Below are 7,190 nucleotides of genomic sequence, written 5' to 3'. Positions count from 1 at the left end.
GGCTGGATACAAAATTAAGTCAAACAACTCAGTAGCCTCATCTACTCAAATGATAAACAGGCTGAGAAAGAAATTAGGAAACGGGTCAGTCCCTGCAGCCGTGGCCAGCAGCCCTCAGCCAGCAGCTCTGTGCCCCCTCAGGTTGGAGTGTGTGGCAGATTCTAAGAGGTCGCCTGGGTGGCAGCGGCAGGCTGATGACCGGGCGGTCCTCCAAGTCTGGCCGGCAGCATCCCTGCCCTGTGAGTGTTTCCACCACGTGGAGGAGACAGCATTCAGAGTTCTTGGATAAGTTGTCCTTGTGAGAGCTGGCGATAATTTAATTCCATCTCTAAGTTTCCCGTAGGTACATCAGAGAACCATGAGCAGCTTTACTAAGGAAGAGTGTTACTGCCATATCTTCAGTGAAAGCTTTACTGCTAAGGACATTCTGGACCAAAAAAAAAAGAAAAAAAAAAAGAAAAAAATCAATGAAGTTTCTTCCTCTGACGATGAGGATGCTCTCTATGTTGCAGACCTTGGAGACATTCTAAAGTAGCATCTGAGGTGGCTAAATGCTCTTCCCCGAGTTACACCCTTTTACGCAGTCAAGTGTAATGACAGCAGAGCCATACTGAGCACCCTAGCTGCCACCGGGACAGGATTTGACTGTGCAAGCAAGACTGCCATACAGTTGGGGCAGGGACTTGAGGTGCCTCCAAAGAGTGTTATCTACGCGAATCCTTGGAAACACGTGTCTCAGATCGAATATTCTGGCAGTAATGGAGTCCAGATGATGACTTTTGACAGTGAAATGAATTGAATTGATGAAAGTCTTCAGAGCACATCCAAAGGCCAAGTTGGGTTTGTGGATTGGCACTGATGATTCCAAAGCAGTTTACTGCCTCAGTGTTAAGCTTGGTGCCACACTGGAAACCAGCAGGCTTCTCTTGGAATGGGAAAAAGAGCTAAATGTTGATGTAATTGGTGTCAGCTTCCTTGTGGGCAGTGGGTGTGCTGACCCTGAGACCTTCGTGGAGGCAGTGTCAGATGCTTTGCGTCTTTCACATGGGAACAGAAGTTGGTTTCAGCATGTATCTTCTTGGTATTGATGGTGGCTCTCCTGGATCTGAAGATACTAAGCTTAAATTTGAAGATATCATCAGTGTAATCAACCTAGCTCTGGACAAGTACTGTCCATCAGACTCTGGAGTAAGAATCATAGCTGAGCCAGGCAGATACTATGTCGAGTAAATATCACTGCCAAAAAACAAAAAAACAAAATAAAACAAAAAAACAAAAAAAAAAAACAAAAAAACCCCCAAAACCAAAAAACAAACAGAAAACAAAAACGACAAAGAAAACAAAACAAACAAAAAAAACTGTGGAAGAGGAGCAGCCTGGTTCTGAAGATGAAGATGAGTCAAACCTTCATGCATTATGTGGATGATGGAGTGTATGGATCATTTTACTGCATTCTTTATGGTCTTGCACATGTGCACGCCCTGCTGCAGAAGAGACCCAGGAGATCTGAGAATTATTATTCATCCAGCATCTGGAGACCAACATATGATGGCCTTGATCCGATTGTCGAACATTGTAACTGCCTGAAATACATGTTCATGGTTGGATGTGTGTTGGTGCAGACACTGTTGCTGCTGCTTCTACTTTCAATGGGTCCCAGAGGCCAAACATCTACTATGTGAATGTCACCGCCAATGTGGCAACTCATGAAGCAGATCCAGAGCCATGGCTTCCCACCGGAAGTGGAGGAGCAGGATTTTGGCACTCTGCCCATGTCTTGTGCCCAGGAGAGCGGGATGGGCCATCACCCTGCAGCCTGTGCTTCTGCTAGTATCAGTGTGTAGAGGCCATTCTTGTAGCTCTTACCCGAAAGCTTAGCTCGAATTAAGGCATTTGGGGGAACCATTTAACTTAATTACTGATAGTTTGGAATGTCTTTGTAAGAGTAGGTTTGGTACCAATGCAGTGTGGCAGGCTAAGAAGTAGGGGTCACACTTACTGTGTTCCTATGGAAACGTTGGTATTTCATATGGATTTTTATCCACTTTTCAAACATGATACTAATGAGTGAGTGCCCTCAGCTCCTGAGCAATCATAAGTTGTTACATTGGCAGAATGGGCCAAAAGCTTATGTAGTGACCCATTTGAAAATACACTATCTTGAAAGAAAAAAAAATTAGGGAACCCTCACCCTTCACAATAGTCACAAATAACATAAAATATCTTGTTGTGACTCTAACAAAAATAAGTAAAAGATCTGTATGACAAGAACTTCAAGTCTCTGAAGAGAGAAATTGAAGAAGAAGGAAAGATCTCTCATGCTCATGGACTGGCAGGATTAATATAGTAAAAATGCCCATCATGGCAAGAGCAATCAACAGATCCAATGCAATCCCCATCACAATTCCAATTCAGTTATTCATAGAGTTGGAAAGAGCAATTTGCAAATTCATTTTGAATCATAAAAAAACTCAGGATATTGAAAACTATTCACAAAAAAAAAAAAAAAAAAGAACTTCTGGGGAAATTGCCAACCCCAATCTCAAGCTGTATTACAAAGAAAAAAGTTTAAAACTGCATGGTATTGGTACAGATACAGACAGGTAGATCAATGAAATAGAATTGAAGACCCAGAAATGAATCCACACACCTATGGTCACTTGATTTTTGACAAAAAAGGTAAACCATCTAGTGGGAAAAAGATAGCATTTTCAACAAATTGTGACCAACTGGAGGTCAGCATGTAGAAGAATGCAAATCAATCCATTCTGATCTCCTTGTACAAAACTCAAGTCCAAGAGGATCAAAGATCTCCACAAAAAAAAAAAAAAAAAAAAAAAAAAAAAAAAAAAAAACATACATTCAAACTAATAGAAGAGAACGTGGAGATGAAAACACATGGCACAGGGAAAAGCTTCCTGAACAGAACACCAATGGCTTGTGCTCTAAGATCAAAAATCGACAAATGGAACCTCATAAAATTGTAAAGTTTTTATAAGGCAAAGGACACTATCAATATCACAAAATGGCAATCAACAGATTAGGAAAATATCTTTATCAATCCTACATCTGATAGAGGGCTAATATCCAATATATACAAAAAGTCAAGATGTTAGATCCAGAGAATTAAATAACCTCGTTAAAAACTAAAGTACAGGGCTGGAGAGATGGCACAATGGTTAAGAGCACTGACGGATCTTCCAGAGGTCCTGAGTTAAATCCCAGCAACAACATGGTGGCTCACAACCATCTGAAATAAGATCTGATGCCCTCTTCTGGTGTGTCTGAGGACAGCTACAGTGTACTTAGATGTAATAAATCTTTTAAAAAAGTAAAGTACAGAGGTAAATAGAGAATTATCAACCAAGGAATCTCAAATGTATGAGAAGCACCTACAAAATGTTCAACATCCTTAGTCATCAGGGAAATAAAAATCAAAAGAACACTGAGATTTCACCTCATACCAGTCAGAATAACTAACATCAATAACTCAAGTGACAGCAGATGCTGGCAAGAATGTTGAGGAAGAGGAACACTCTTGCATTGCATTATTCTTGGGAATTTAGGCTGGTACAACTACTCTGGAAATCAGTCTGGTGGTTTCTCAGAAAACTGAACATAGAACTAACTGAGGATCCAGCTACACTGTAACTCCTGGGTATATACCCAAATTATGCTCCAACATATCCAACATATAAGAAGGACATGTGTTCTACTATGTTCATAGCAACCTTATTTATAATACTCAGAAGCTGGAAAGAACTTATATGTCCTTCAACAGAGGAACAGATACAGAAAATGTGGTACATTTATACAATGGACTACTACTCAGCTATTAAAAACAAGAACTTAGTGAAATTTTTAGGCAAATTGATAGAACTAGAAAATATCATCCTGATTGAGGTAAACAGTCACAAAAGAACACACATGGTATGCACTCACAAACACGTGGATTTTTGCCCAAAAGCTCAGAATACCCTTGTTACAATTCACAGACTACATGAAGCTCAAGAAGAAGGAAGACCAGGCCCTCTTAGAAGGGAAAACAAAATATTCATGGGAGGTAAAGACTAGGAGGAACTTTGGAAAAAAAAGGAGGGAGAGGGGGAGTGGAGAAAGGTAGGGGAAGGTATGGGAGGAAATGGGGAAGATTTACAGAGGGTCAGGAATTTGAACAGAGGTAAGTAGCAATGGAGAATGGAAACTGAGAATGGGTAGCCATCAGCAGGTCCCAGATGCCAGAAAAGCAAGAGGCTCCCAGTAAATAAGGGAAAAAGATTAGCTGAAATGCTCAACAAAGGGGACGGAGAACCTGCAGAGACCAGATCCAGAGGTTAGGCAAGACCCTAGGTTAGAGGATGGGACCACCCACTCATCTACAATATTTTAACCAAGAATTGCTCCTATTTAAAGGAGACAAGTATGGATCAGAGACTGATGGAAAAGTCATCCAGAGAATGCTCCACCTAGGGATCTATCCCATAGACAGACACTAAACTCAGACACTATTGCTGATGTCAAGAAGTGCATGCTGACAGGAGCCTAATAGAGCTGTCTTCTGAAAGGCTCTGCCAGAGCCTGACCAATACTGAAGAGAATGCTTGCAGCCAATTATCAGGGTCCTCAATGAAGATTTAGAGAAAGGACTGGAGGATATGAAGAGATTTTCACTCCCATAGGAAGAACAACAATATCAACCAACCAACTTCCAGAGTTCCTAGGGACTAAATCCCCAACCAAAAGGTATACATAAAATGACCCATGGCTCCAGACACTTATGTAGCAGAAGATTGCCTTGTTGGACATCAGTGGGAGGAGAGGTCCTTAGACCTGTGAAGGCTTGACATCCTAATATAGGAGAATGTTAGGCCCGACAGGTGGGAATAGGTAAGTGGGAGGGGGAACATCCTCATAGAAGCAGAGGTAGGGGGGATGGGATAGGGTATTTCCAGAGGGGAAACTTGGAAAGGGGATAACATTTTAAATGTAAATAAATAAAATATCCACTAAAAATAAAATAAAAAATAATATAAAAAACACACACATATATATATATATATATTTTAATGTTGCAAGATTTTTATTAGACAAGTCCTTTGGTTGCTTGGTTTGAGATACCTTAAGATATTATATTATTTATGGCTACTGTAGGATGTTGTTTCTCTGATTTCTTTCTTGACCCATTTGCCATGCTGCCTATCAGAGGGCTTATATTTATAAGTTTCGATCCAGGTATTGAAAGTATACACCAGTTGCAGCAGTTTCCTGATCAAATTTTCGGGATCACTTATGTATACTATCATATTGTCTGCAAATAAAGATACTTTAACTTCCTCCTTTACAAATTTTATTCCCCTAACCTCCTTCAATTGTAATAAATTCATCAAAAATTTAAAGCCCTAGGAAGCAAAAGAGCAATGTCTCTGTACTTTGTTTGATTGGAATGATTTTCAGAATTTTATGAAACTTACAAGCAGACAGACTTAAATTCAATAAAGACATTCACCTGTACTTATACAGAAATGTACTTTCTCATAAAACACTGCCCTAACTTTAGAACAAAAGATCATTTATTTCATGTGTTTGGCTTTTATTCTCAATTTCTTGTGGTGTTTTTTTTTTTTTTTTTTTTCCTCCTTTCTTTCTCATCTCAATGTTGTTGTTTAATGAAGGGGAACAATTCTCAATGACATTAATCTGACTAGGTATGAATGACACGATAGGACAATAATACCTACAGAGGTGTTAGGAGAGGATTGGCCCAAGTTCACAAGTTCACACAAGAAATCTCAGAGTGAAAGTCTTCTTTACAAAGGCTTTAAGGAAGCTCAAAAGAAGTCTGGACTCTGTCAATTTTCCAAAAATCAGCTTCAATGTTTTCCAAATGTGGCCATACTTGAGCATTTGTTTGCAAAATACAAAGCTCTTTTACATTTTGATGAGCACATGTTTATGAAGAGGAAAATACACTGCTTATAAAACATTTCATCACTATCTTAAAGTTGATAAAAATTCAGTCTTTTACCAATAGTTAATATGCATAGTAAATTTTTTAAAAGTGTATTGTTCCTGGCACATTTTATCTCTATTTATGCAAGATCATTTTTGAACAATGTTTATAAGTAGAAACTTCATGTAATGAACTGAGATGGACATTAATAATATTAAATTAATCAGTTATTAAATGTGAACTGAGGAACTTGGGAATGATATAATTGACATGAAACAGAGTGTTATTAATCTAGTATTAAGCACTACAGGTTATTTTTCTTTCCACCTGTAATAGAGTTATATAATGGGAAGTTATTCACATCATTTATTGTATTACTATCTTAGTTTTCCTTTGTCTAAATAAAAAAAGTGTCAAGGATGTACGGTATTTATCCAGGATTTACATTATTGTTTCACTTAGCTCAGAGATTTAGCAGATAAAATAATCTCAAAGGCAAATTTCTGTGTCAAAGCAGGAGATTGTTCAGTCTCTTCCTGTTGAACATTGTTCATCAAATAAAGCTTCAGACATTTTGTTCATTGAGAAGGTGTGGGGAGGGCTGAAGCGGAAAGGAGTATGACCTTAAATGTGTGCAGTTGAAATTGTTGGTCATCAGCCACCAGGAAAGAGTGAAGTTAGGCATGTTTTTCTTCATGAACAGGTGCATATATACAATGTACTCTTTAAGTTCAGATACATATTTGCTTCTTGAATATTGTTCCTTTGTTACTTTTGTAATTTTAACTCACTGATATGATTCTAAGTATACATAGAAAGCCATTTCAAATAAAACTAAGGTTATAAATGAGTATAGTTAATAACATTTTATAAAATTTATATGAAATATTTCGATATTAGAAGAAACATGTAATGTACCTTTTCACATCATAGTGATAATCTTAGCTGCCTCTGCAAATAAAAGTTATAGCCTGTCTTAGAGTTTCCATTGCTATGAAGAGAAACCATGACCAAGGCAACTCTTTTTGTTTTTTTGTTTTTTATTGGCCACTTTATGTATTTACATTTCAAATGTTATTCCCTTTACCCCCTCCCATGACCCCTTCCCCTTTCCCCTGCTTCTATAAAGATAATCTCACTCCCACCCATCAATCCAATCCTACCTCATCAACCTGGCATTTTCCTGCACTGGAAAAACAAGACTTCACAAGACCAAGGACTTCTCTCGATGCCAGTGATG

The 7,190-nt window shown here is 38.5% G+C and overlaps 1 pseudogene across 1 annotated transcript; it reads left to right on the top strand.

Annotated features, from left to right (window-relative positions):
• Positions 1-358: 358 nt before the first annotated feature.
• LOC308433370 (ornithine decarboxylase-like) lies at positions 359-1,844 on the top strand (annotated as a pseudogene). Its single transcript has 2 exons — positions 359-1,226; positions 1,319-1,844. The product of its transcript is annotated as an ornithine decarboxylase-like (transcript).
• The last annotated feature ends 5,346 nt before the right edge of the window (positions 1,845-7,190 follow it).

This window comes from Micromys minutus, assembly GCF_963924665.1.
Source record: "Micromys minutus genome assembly, chromosome: 19".
Classification (NCBI taxonomy): Eukaryota; Metazoa; Chordata; class Mammalia; order Rodentia; family Muridae; genus Micromys; species Micromys minutus.
Note: the sequence above shows the minus strand (reverse complement) of the source record. Positions and strands in the feature narration are given on the sequence as shown.